Source organism: Pteropus medius, unplaced genomic scaffold (assembly GCF_902729225.1).
Source record: "Pteropus medius unplaced genomic scaffold, Ma_sr-lr_union100, whole genome shotgun sequence".
Lineage (NCBI taxonomy): Eukaryota > Metazoa > Chordata > Mammalia > Chiroptera > Pteropodidae > Pteropus > Pteropus medius.
The window spans coordinates 4,268,103-4,281,300 of NW_024342467.1; positions in this window are offsets into that span (position 1 = coordinate 4,268,103).

The following is a 13,198-nucleotide window of genomic DNA, read 5'->3' on the forward strand; positions in this document are numbered from 1 at the left end:
AAAACTCAATTCAGGCTGTTCAGATAGGGAAAAAGCACACTCTCAGTAACAAAGAACTTTATGCTGAGAACATGAAGTGGTTTTTTACTCAAAGAAATGTTATAGTTGAATAGTGCAGATAAAACCTATTGAACAATTGCCAGTAACTTTTTATACTTTAGAGTGTATATATGTTAACAGATTTGAAATTCAACATCAAAAATGTTAAACGGTCTTGATTTTATAAAATCAGAAACATAATTCAGTATTTTTATAGAACTTTATATGCATTGATTGAGCATATATTGAGAAATAAAGCTATTTTGTAATTTACCTGGTGTTGGGCAGTACACATTATTTAGAGGGTAAATTTTGTTCAACATAGATCAGCTAATAAATATCATGTACTAAAACTTCCCTCATGAGTTTAAGTTAAACCAGATTTATCTCTGTTTACTCTTGTCCCTGTGAAGCTGTTTTGACCATAGAGAAATCAAGTTGATTGCCTACAGAAAACGATGGAATTCTCAGTCTATGTATCCAAAGTAAAGATCTGGAAGTCTGACAGGTAGTGTTAGGAAATGGGGCCAAAATTCAAAGACAGCAGAGTGCTGTAGAGTCAAAAACCAGGAGAGCTCTATGATAGTGTTTACTCTAACACCCATATAGATATTGCTGCCAACTTTTTAACTGGAATGAATTAGACATAGCTATGAATTATCACTGATCTACATATCCAGAAGAGAGCTGTTTTCATCTCTGATCAGATACTCTCATTGTCCATATGTCTTAATAAATTCTACAGAAAGTTCTTTAGACAGATGAAATGGATACAAGAGGGAAGCATAGAAATGAATGAAAAATATTTGGAAGAGCAATATATTTGGAAACCTATAGGTGACTCTAAATGGATATTGACAATATAAAAATAAATATAATGTTTCAGATTTAAAATATTTGTCTAATGTTTTAAGGTCATTGTATTATCTGGAAAATGATGAAAGTATTAATTCATGTTTGACTTTAATCAGTCAAAAAAGAGTGTTGTAATTTCTAGAGTAGATGTTATTATGTCAAGAAATGTTATAACAATAATAATAGTTTAAGAATGTGTAACTAATGTGTAACAAGCTAATGGGTATGGGATTTAATAATTAAACACAAACAAAAAAAAGACAAGAGAAAAGGTACATAGAACAGACAGAAGAAATAGAAAAAAATTGTAAGATGGTAGATTTCAACACCAACATGTAAGTAAAGTCATTAAGTGAAAATGAAATAAAATTACAATTAAAGATGAAGATTAGAATACTTTAAAAACTAAACTCAAATAAATGCTCCTTGTAAGAAACAGACTTAGCCAAGGCATAGGGTATTCTTATTTTTTTTCTCTTTTAACTTTTTATTTGGAAATAATTTCAAATTTTCATAAAGTTTGCAATAACATAAAAAAGAACTCCCTTATTTTCTTTACACAAATTCACTAACTGTTAACATTTGGTTACATTTTTTTGATTTATTATAATTGTGTGTGCATACTTTTGTTTCTACAATTCTCAAAGTATGTTGTTAACATCATGGCCTTTGACCTTCCCAGCCCTCATTTCCTAAATACAAGAACATTCTTTTATATGTTATAGCATAATGTCTATACAATACTATTATATAATGTACCATTCTGATTGAAATTTCTTCAATTGTTTCAATGTATTTAACCAGTTTTCCAATATTAGATATTTAGGTTCCTCTTTTTTTTTTTGTACTCTTTTTAATCCTATACTTTCCTCACCTCTATATACCATAGTAGACTATCTACCTTCTGAATCTCCTTTATCTTCTTGTTCTCTGCTGTTTCCTTCTCGTTCCTTCTCTGTATTGCCACCATCAAATCTAAACATACCATTTGTGTTCCCTCCTTTCTCCTGCTATACAACAACTATACTACTTGTTTATCCCTTTCCAATACCAATAGTTATACTCGTGTCGGCAAGTACTTTAGGATTCTATGATTCTATGGACAAGAGATATTATTCACTCTAAGAAAAAAAATGTTTTTTCATCAGATGTAGAAAGGAGACAATGTTCCCAGGTCTTCACCAATGTACTTCCTAAGTTAAAAATAGATTTATATCTTCCTATAGCTAGAAATAAGTCAATTACTCTAATATTCAATAAACTGCCTTGAACTTCCAGTCATTTACCTTAACTGAAAAATGTCATCGATTTGTTTTTGCATGGTTACCTTTTGTTCAGAAATATGGCTTCATTATTTTCCCTAAAATGACCTTGACATGATTTTTCTGCTGGTTGATTAAACTTCAGCAAAAGTTAAAATAATAGCACAACAGCATATCCTGTGACCCAGGACTTTCAATACTAAGAATTAAGAAAAAAATACCTGTAGTAAAAAACTACAAAGATAAATTCACCTGGAATTTATAACAATGTAAAACAAAACAAAACAAAAAATCAAGAAACAACTAAATGTCCAAATTGGAAAATTGTTTAAATAAACCATAGAACATCAATACAATTATATAACTTTTAAAAATCATTATGCACAATAGTATCCAAGAATACAGAAAGTTCTTATAAATTAGGTTATAAATAATCATTCTAGGATTGCTCCTAGATCAGGTAGCAAAAGTTGGGATTAGATAGATCTCGTGCTCTGGAGACAAAAGAATAACTGCACTGAAAATAAAACTATAAATGTTCTTGAGGGAAACTGTAGACAACATACATGAAATCCAAAAGACTTGTTTTTTGGGGCCAAAATCAGTCTTGATAATGTCTTCTATATTAACACTTTTCAATAATACTATATATTTTTAAGAGTAGCTCCCTCACCACAGCTTGACAATCACTTGGCGCTTCCCCACATTCAGCCTCTGTGCCTGTCACACCAAGGGCTCCATCCGGAACCTCACTGAACTCAACAATGTGTACAGTCTGTATTGCTCTTCTCTAACCCATCGATTCTCTTAAGCTCTAACTATCCAGCCTAAGTATAATGGCAAAATGAAGAACATAACACAACTTTTCTTTTCCCTTTCTCTGGCCCAGAGGCAAAGTTAGGGTATATCTTATTTCAGAACCAAAATGACTGAGTTCTCTTGAAGCAGAAAACAGAGGACATATTATATGCTCTGCAGCTAGGTATCCTACCTATCACAGGCCTGGTAAAGAAGAGTAAGTCAGGTCTGAAATACCCAGTTAACACGGTCCAGGATAATTCTGCACGTGATCTTCATGGCTTTTACCTTCTGCTTCTAGGTGACAGAGACAGGAGATGGTCACAGAGTGGTTACTACCTTGTTTGGGCCACATGCGGAAGTAAAGATTTAGCTGTAGACTGCCCAACTTATTGATATCCCTGATCCTCCTCACATCTTATTATGTACATAAGATATTTGGAATTCCATTGCCCCATTAATCTCTTATCACCTTTGTCAAACTAGCAATAGAACACAATTATTCAATGTTTGCTTAATATTTTATTAAAATGTGTTGTGTAGAAGGTAAAATTTAAACAATTTATGATTTCAATTACTTATGAGACACTAATACAGAATATAGATACAACAGCATAAGGAAAGAAAGGGCTGTGTTTGGGCACATTAAATTTGAGAAACTCGTGGAATATTCGCTCAGTTTGAGATGTCCGGCAATTAATTTGAAATTAGGATTTGAAGCTGAGTTACGAATTAGATGTTCAGAATACATCGGAATAAGTGGTGTAGGCTTCAAAGAGATAATACAAAGACAATATATAAAGTGAGACTAGAAAAACGCCAAGGATGGCCACCAGAGCAAGAACCCACACAGAAACTGATGAGAGAGACCAAAACAACAGGAGAGAGCAACACCTGGAAGCCTCTTAAAGACAGTAGCCAAGTGTTACAAAAAGGTTTGATGCGTCTCTAAGTCCCAAACAAGTCAATGTAGAATTAAAGTTACATAAATATTAGAAGTATTTTTATCATAACATGCCCTCTCCATGCATGGGAGAAATTGTCCTTTCTGTCTTGAAACATCTGGTATGTGACGAAAAGGTTCCTTCCAGTTTTCCTTGGTGTAGCCTACTTAAATGTGTTGGTTGTACTCAAACTTTAGGTCCTGTTGTGATCCTTCTTGTTCCACTGGTTCCTGCTCACCTTGCTGATGGCTTCTAGCCAGCTACTGCTTTTGCTTTGACTGTTTCCTTTTGTTTTTGACTGTTCCTGTTCGTGATGCAATTCCACCAGACCAGAGTCTATCATTTACCTGGTTTCTATTGACATCAAAAGTTTTCAGATAGCTTTTGTTACTCAGTGCTAGTTTTTCTAATAGGCCCCAAGTGATGGAGGCTTGAGGTATTACAGGGCTATTTTTGCTCTTTTAACTCTATTTTCAATGTTTCACTCTTTATGACCTATAATTGGGGATATTGGTAATAGAAGCCAGGCTAGTTCACTAGTGTGTGTGCATGTGCGCGCATGTGTTTGTGTCTGTATATATTTATTTTTTTCAAAAGACACTCTACTCAATAATGCATGTCTTTTTTCAAAAGACACTCTACTCAATAATGCATGAAGGGCCATATCTTCCTTGAGATAGAATCCCCAAAACCTCAATTCTGGAATTTTCTGTTTGAGTGATTTGATGGATCAAGATATATAAAGACTTAGGACATTCTTCGAATCCCTAATCTTCAAACCTATGCAGTATCTACAATGAATCGCAATGTTGAATAACTGTTTAAATAGACCTGTTCATCTAGTCTCTTCTGTCATCTGTAAATAAGCCAAGATGCTACTGTTGAGCTGATCTGTGGGGCAAATTTAAAAGATCCTCCAGTCAGCTTGTTTCAGATCTGGGTATACTGACCTGCGCAGCAACACTGGCAATGTATTTAAAAGCAGTCTCTACACCAGGGTACCACTGTTCTTATTTCAGACCATGCCTGCACCCAGAACCTTTTCACACACCCTTTCTTTCTTTGTTTATTTCTTTCTGTCTTTGGAGAATATCAGATTTTAAGATCCTTAAGAACAGATGCGAAGATGATAACTGTATTCTTTACAGTCGATTTCCCTGTGCTTTTAACACACATAAAAAAGACAATAATATTGGGTGGGGGACAGGGCAGGGCATACACCCAGGGACATTCTCTAAGGCTCTCCCCAGAGAAACTCACAGTTCCTAGAAAATGAGGCTCCAGGGTCTAATTACAGTCTGCATCCACCTCTTGCCACAACTAATTGCATCCTAATTGATCAACTTGTCTCCACTTTTGATAGCCCCTAGTATATCTTACACACATCTACAAAAAGATTTTTTAATAAAAATATTGCTCTTCACACTTCTGCTTAATAATCTTTGATGACTCACCTTAGCCAAAGCTGAGTTTCTAAAACTTGCTTTATATTAAGAATCACTTGATGCTTTTAAATTGATTTTATGAATTAATTTAGCATACAGTAAAATGAACTTTTCTTTTGGTTTACAGTTCTATGAATTTTAATGCATGTTGTGGTAAGGCAAAATAGTGCCACCCTCAAATTTACAGGCCTCCCCGATCTCCTTATCTTTTCATGAAAGAATGTCACTTTAGTTTCAGCCACTCTCGATAACCTCAACCCTAGGCATAATTCTTCATATCTCCCATCCCATAAAAGTAAGGTCAGTGGATCACTAGTAGCAAAATCATAAAAGATTAGGATTCCTGGAACCTATGCCAGGAATCTAAAAGGAATCTTTATTTTAAAACAAAACCCCTAGTGATTCTAATGCTAACGAACCGAGCTCTACTAGAACAAAATGTGGAGTGATGTTGGTGGTGTTCTTACAGATTGAGAGTTCATTAGAATCATCTTGGAAGCTTTATCACAATGAGCACGCTTTCAATTTTTTTCCATTGTGTCATTGGGAGTTGGAGGAATGGGGTGCATAGTTTAAAAAAGGTTCCCTGGAGATTCTGACAATCTCAGATTCGCTTGCTTTTCCCCTCTATTTCTCTTACCTGCCAGTCCCTATTATCTACCTGAAATTATTCACCAAATTTATATGCTCGAATAATATATTATTTCATCTATAAAGATGTCTTCAATCCACTTTTGAGCAAGATTAACTACTCTGATAACTGTATTAAAATACTTATTAGATATTTATAATACAAAATTTTACTCTCTGAATTTATGTCAGTTATCTGTCTTTCTTGCATATGAGACTGTGAGTTCCTTAAGAGAAGTTGTTTTATTTTGCTGTCTCCAAAGTTTATTCAATAAATATGTTGAATTAGTTAAGAATTACATGTTCTGTAAACATAAAATAAATATCTCAGTAATAGTAATAGGGAAGCCAGTGAGACAAGTTCTAGTGTTGTAATTCTGACCCTCTTATCTCCAGGAAACACTGTATGGCCAGATGAAAGCAGTTCTGTTCCATTATTTTCTAAAATTTTTATTATGTATATCAGTGTATTGATGGTCACTTCCTTTAAAGATGTCACTTCCACTATGGGAAACTTTATGGTGAATTACAATATTATTTTCCTTGTATTTAAGAAGAATATTAAGGGTCAAAGGCAGTTTGTTTATTCATATTAAATGATCCTTCCTTCAGAAAGTTTATGTATCCCCACTCACTGGAACTCAAGCATGGCCAGTTGACATTCTTGGCCATAACTGTAAACCGAAGTGATGGTGTAATTTCAGAGCATCTGAGAGCCAACAAATGGTTACCATGTTCTTTTTCCCTATGACATAACAACCACCAATATTCTGGCTTGTGATTACGTCATCAGAAATAAGTCTGAAACAGGAGTGCAGCTGACCCATGGTGGTTATTTAGATACAAGGCTCTTGTGACAGTAAACTCTTGGACAACCATCGGCATCTTAGAATTCCCAAGCAGGTGTGATAAAAAAAACCTAAATATGAAAACCTTAACTATTGAACTGGCTATGGTGAGTGTGTTTAAAATTTTTTGAGCTCTTCTGAGGTAGGGAATGAACTTAGGGGCACTTAGAAGTGTGTGTGTGTGTGTGTGTGTGTGTGAAATGGATGGAGTGTGCGTGTAATTGATGATATAGATGGCAATGTGTGTGTATGTGTGTGTGTGTGTGTGTACATCACTAGAGGTTTAGCTGTTATATATCCTGGAAGACCTACTGGCATGTGGTGCCTGGAGGTTACAGATGTTATACATCCTACAATGCACAAGGGAGGCTTGAGCTCAAGAATTGTCTGGCCCAAATGCTCATTGCTCTGGTGGAGAGACACTGGATCAAACAAATCACTGGGAAACTTGCAGTTAATCATATCTCAATTTAAAAAAGGAGAGAGGGACAGGCAAATTCAATAGTTACATTCATAATGAATATATAAAATGTGTATCTTGGGATTTAATTTTTATTCAAATAGGTTATTAAATTTGTCAGTTTGGCAATATTCTTATGTTCTTGGCAAACTCTTGTTCAGAAAGCCATCACCTTTCTAATTTTATGGCACATTCTTGAGTCAATTCTGTAATCAAAGAGTGAAATTTGAAGACTCTTTCTCAGATGTATAGTGTCTTCCCCTTCCAGGCTGTTAATTTTTACTAATGTGGATATAAATTTATTCATTCTCAGTTTTTCCAGTTGTTTTTCCTGCCCTTTAGAAAATATTGATTCTCTTTTGCTACTTACCTTAACAGATGTTATTCATTTGCAGACTTAGTTCCTTACCCTTTTAACAATACAATACCGATTTTGATCTTTCATCATGAGCCGTTCCTGCCACTTCAAAATCATTCTTTGTTGCTATGCTCTGATTTCCCTCTGTACCTTTTCATTATTCTAGAAAAGGATGTTTCCAAAGGGAATAAATTCAGTCTTCCATAAGAGACATAAGCAGTATATTCAGAAACTGATGAATCTTTTTCAACCTCATCTAATAGATCAAACATCCTTTTACATCTCTTGGGTGATACCTGACATTGTAAACTCATATGCGAGTTGCTGTTTCCTGTCACTGTCACCTTGTTGCATCCTCTGGCATCATTGCTGAATGTTTATCTCTTTTCCAAGTTACTCTTGTGCTTTACATTTTATATATGCATTTCTCAGTTGTGCCAGGTTGCTGCCTTGGCCTCACTGCTTTTAGCAGCATCTCCCAATTTAGTATCAACTGTGAATTTTATTGGAATGCGTCTACTCCTTCCCATTTATTTAATTAGGCATCATATTTAACTTGTACCTCGAGGGCGGTATCTAACATGAAGTCCACACACCATGGTGGAATTCAAGTCCCCCGAACATTAAAAAGTCGGGCCACAGGGAGCTTGTGCTATCCTCTTCATGAGTCTTTAGTATAAGGCCAGGCAAATTGGATGACTTAAAGAATTGGCTTGTTCTGACACAGAAAAAGATCAAACAACAGCATCATGATAGAAGCTTACAGCATTAAGTGAATTAAATGATCCGGTGATATAAGTAACTATTTTCAAAAGCATCAAAAATGTTTAAGGCCAAATCCATTTTCTCCTTCCTCTAAATCTGAATTGATTGTATATAATGGCTGAAATCATGGGGTGCATTTTGACTCCTTTATTCTATTTTTTTTATTTAGTCTGAGAAAGCTGTGTGAATGTTAATATGTGCTGAATAAATCGTGTGATCACTGTAGCACCTTATAATGATGTGTTCCCAAGCCGCCATATCACAGTTGATTATTACTTCTTTTTCTTTGCAATCCTTCATTTAATTTTCATTCCTTACCCCGGCGTTAATATTCCTGACTATTTGAATTCATTTTAGAGTTCATAAGATGCTGTATCAAATATTTTGCTAAAATCCAAATGTATTACATCTCCCACATTGCATTCATCCACTAATCTTGTAATTCAATAAAAAAAGCAATCAGATTTGTTTGGCATGATTTGTTCTGTGTAAACCCATGCTGCTTATTGCTCAATGGTGCTTAAATGATAAGTAGTGCTCAATGCAAATTTTCTCATTTAACTTCTCATTTTAGCTCAGAAAAGTCTATAGTGTTTTTGTTCATAGATTTTCTCCTGGCACATAGCTAGTTTCTAGGTCCTAAAATTCAGAAAACAGAAAGAACATACTAGTTTTATTATGGTACCATTTTTATCTTTCTGCTTCTATATTATTTATTTTCCCATTTATTATCCCTATATTATTAATTTCGATTTTTATTAAATTTATTATGTGGGTAATCCCTTTATTCCTATTTTCGTATAACATCTTTTTAAGAAAAGTGTTAATTGGTGGAGGGATGAGAAAACAGAATTTATTTTAAACATCTCTGTTGAGAATATAGGGAGATGCCTTAGTTGATTTTATGCAGTGTTTTTATCCATATTAGTCATGTGGTATACTAAAGATATAGGTATAATTTATCTCTTAAATATGAATCATATATAATGGATGATAATCATTTCATTTTTAATAGATTCTTTCACTTTCACTAGACAATAAATTAAGTTCCTGTTATAGATTGAATTGTGTCCTCCCCACAAAAAAGATAAGTGGAATCTTAAATGCAGCACCTCAGAATGTGAGATATTATTTGGAGCTAGGGTCTTTATTGAGGTAAGTTAACACGAGGTCATTCGAGTGAGGCTTAATTCAATAAGACTAGTTTTCTTCTTAAAAGAGAAACCGGATACAGAGGCAGATGCAGAGAGAAGAGGATGTAAAGAGACATGAGAAAAGCAAGTCCAACGATAAGCCAAGGAGAGAGCCCTGGAACAAATCCAGCTCTCAGAAGGTACCAGTCCTGCCAACGCCTTGATTTTGGACTTCTAGTCTCCAGAATTTGAGACAATAAATTCTACTATTTAAATCACCTTGTTTGTACTACTTTGTTTCGGCAGCTCTAGCAAACTAATACTTTGTCTATTCTATATGCATATTGTCATATCGTTTTATTCTCATTATTTCTCAGATTATACTCTTCTAGAACTTGCCAAATATTTCTGGTTTTTGCTTTTATTCACATGTACCACATGTGCAGTCTTTAAGGTCCTGTATGAATCAAAAGACTCTTGAAGAAAATGGAAGAACAACAAGGTCATTCTATACTCTGCAGTTTGAAAGATAATACTATTTATAGGAACTTTGAAAAATACTAAACACGCAGCAGGCAATTCTACTTCTTTTCAAGTTGTCAACTATTTAAGGGAAGTACTTTTCATTCATTGTGCAAGGGCTTGATGGGACTGTAAGAAAGATGCCATCCCCTTTTACGGCCAAGGAGTGAGGACACAAACCAAGCTCAAACTCTTAGGTTCTCTCCGCTGGGCTCTAAATATTGAGTAAAGTGATACAAAAATGGAAAGATAGTTGGTAATCATTGATTTCAGGAATTGTGACCTGAATAGATTGATGATTATTTCTCACTGCTATGATTATTATAAGCCAAGTTCTTTATTATTTCCATCAGTTTTTGCCATCTACTCACTTTTCCACTTAAAACAGGTAGGAACCCAGATAGATGTCTATGTCCTTTATTCTTATAAACTCATGGGCCACAACAGAAACAGAGGAGGATAAAAAGTTGATGCTATCAAGTCCAAGAAAGTTTTCTTGTCACGGATATCTGTCCTGGAGGGATGGTAATCATTTGTGATGATCGATCACAAATCATTGTTTGAGGCAACCTGAGGAAAGCATTTTAACCAAGCTTTCTGGTTTAATGTGTGGGTAAAGAGTGAGTTTATTTTCCAGATTTAAGGATAAAAGTGGGCATTGTTAATAACATGCAGGAACAAAGTAGGTGCATTGTCCCAAGCAAAGGGGGACTATCCCAGACAAACTGGGGTCCTTAGGCAGATATCAGTTTAGGAGCTTCCTGCTAGAAAATAGTCGCTGCAATGGACTATGAGATAGAGTGGATCAAGGACTGGAATAACTCAGAAGAATGCTGTCCTCATCTCTATTATTACCTTTTTCAAACATCATTGGTAGGTTGGGGACAGGGGTCCAGTTTTTGGGGTACCTAGGATAGCTATGGCATCTACAAAATGTGGCCTCTGGGCTTTGAAACCCCCCCAATTGTTTCATTATTGCTGCTCAGACCCATCAAATGCTAATACAATGACCCCATCATAACACAGTGAGGAATCCCAGTAAGCGCACACATACGTCAACTGGGCATTTGGTAAATGCTTTTAATCAGGATGCTTGGGATCAAACCAGTCCGGAAGTTATTGACTTGAAAGTCTACGCTGTCTTGATTTTTAGTTGAATTTTTGACATCCTCGTGTATTATGGGCCACGTAAACTAAATTAGTGATTAAATGCTTCATTTTATGGTAACAGGTATGGTTGATAAACACTCATTATAGCTGAATAAAAGTATCCCCGTTTCCCATTGTAACTAGAATTGTTAAGGTCACTTAACTTTTTGCACTATCCTTTAGTGCACAGACTATTTCAGCCTAATTAATATCACACATTATATAGTTCTCTAAGTATGTGTTAGAGTCACATGGGTTAGCCATATTTGAGGGCAGGGATCACTTTTAATAAATCTATTTTATCTTCCATACACTCTACCTAAGGGCAGGGGGTAATTTGGATGCAGAACATATGTAAACAACTGACTTTAAAGCAATATTTAATACCAATTTGTAGAAAATTCATATTTGGGGATTTTTGAGAGATTAAATCAATAGATTTCTCAACATAAAGTGAAGTAAGTAATCTAAGGTCTGTTCTAATATGAGTAAATTAATACTCATTCAATGAATTAATCAGTGTGCAGTTATTTCTCCTTTGATATCTAAATTATCCAAATATTTATTTTTATATTTCTCCTTGTTTTGGTTTTAGAAACACTGCCTCAGGGTTTCTACATAATCACAAATTGAAAATCGCAAATGTGAAAACACAGTATATTCTGGGGAAGAAGTCTTTTTCAGTTTATTCTATAATTTTCTTGAGACTAAATTTCAGAGGTAAGCTTGTAAGATAGTTAAAAATGACAATTTTATGGGTTATTTGTAACATTTCCTATTTACACCTGCAAAACCAGGCTCTTCATGAAACAAACAAAAATCAATTTACATCAAAAGAATTTGTAATGTATCACAGTTGGGCCTGATATTTTGTATCCAAGGAAAAATTAAATATAATAATAGAATTCTTATCACTTCAGATGTTGCTTTTGCAATAATAAACCAAGTTTACTTCATAAGCGAATAATCTTAAATAAGGCACCTTAATCTATGTGATTAAGGACCATATTTCGAGAAAAAAATTTTGAAAAACGCGTATGAGATTTGCAAAGTCATAGAAAAATATTCAATTTTTTTTATAATTTAGGAAGTTCTTAGTGCTTACACTAAAAATATGGCGAGGGCAGTAGAGAGATGCCCGATTTACCTTGATAGCCTAATTTCACATTAATTAAATGCTTTTCTTAAATCTCGCATGTTTCTGATTGGGAATTTTTTTCCTTATAAAAATTATCTGAAATTATCATTGTCTTAAAGAGTTTATGCATAGCTTTAGTACTGTTGTCTTTATATATTAATCAAATGTGTCAATTCAAACTAAAGAAACATGAGTGCAGATCAGTTCACTGCATCTTTGGCATGGCTTATTTAAGGAATTGTTATGTGCTAACATGTATTTAAATAACTGAGCTATTTCCAAAATATCCTAAAAGTTGGTTATCTAAAACAGCAGTCTCCAAACTTTTTGACACCAGGGACAGGTGCTCCTATGAGAATTTAGTGCCTGATGATCTGAGGTGCTGAGGCAGTGATGCTAGCGTTGGGAAGCGGCTGCAAAAACATTTGAAGCTCCGCTGGCTTGCTGGCTGCTCATCTCCTGCTGTGAGGCTCCTGTCCTAACAGGTCACTCACTGATCGACAGAAGTCTGTGCGGGGAGTTGGGGACTCCTGATCTAAATGAACTTTTTTTCCCCTTCAACAATCGTTGGAGCTTTGTAGAAATAGAAATAGTGTTTACACATAATGTTCTTTCCCCACCCCCTTAAACAAAATTATTAGATTATGGTGTAAAATCAAGGCCAATCATTAATAAAGAAGCAAGTAATGTGAATTATTAGAAAGAATAAAACTGTATTTTTTACATTCCTGATACTAATGTAAAACAAACTATCTCCTGTAGTATTTTTAATAACACTTTAAAAGAATCTAAATGTTTAGGAAATGGTGAGGATGGTTGTACATTGTGAATAATTAATACCACAGAATTGTA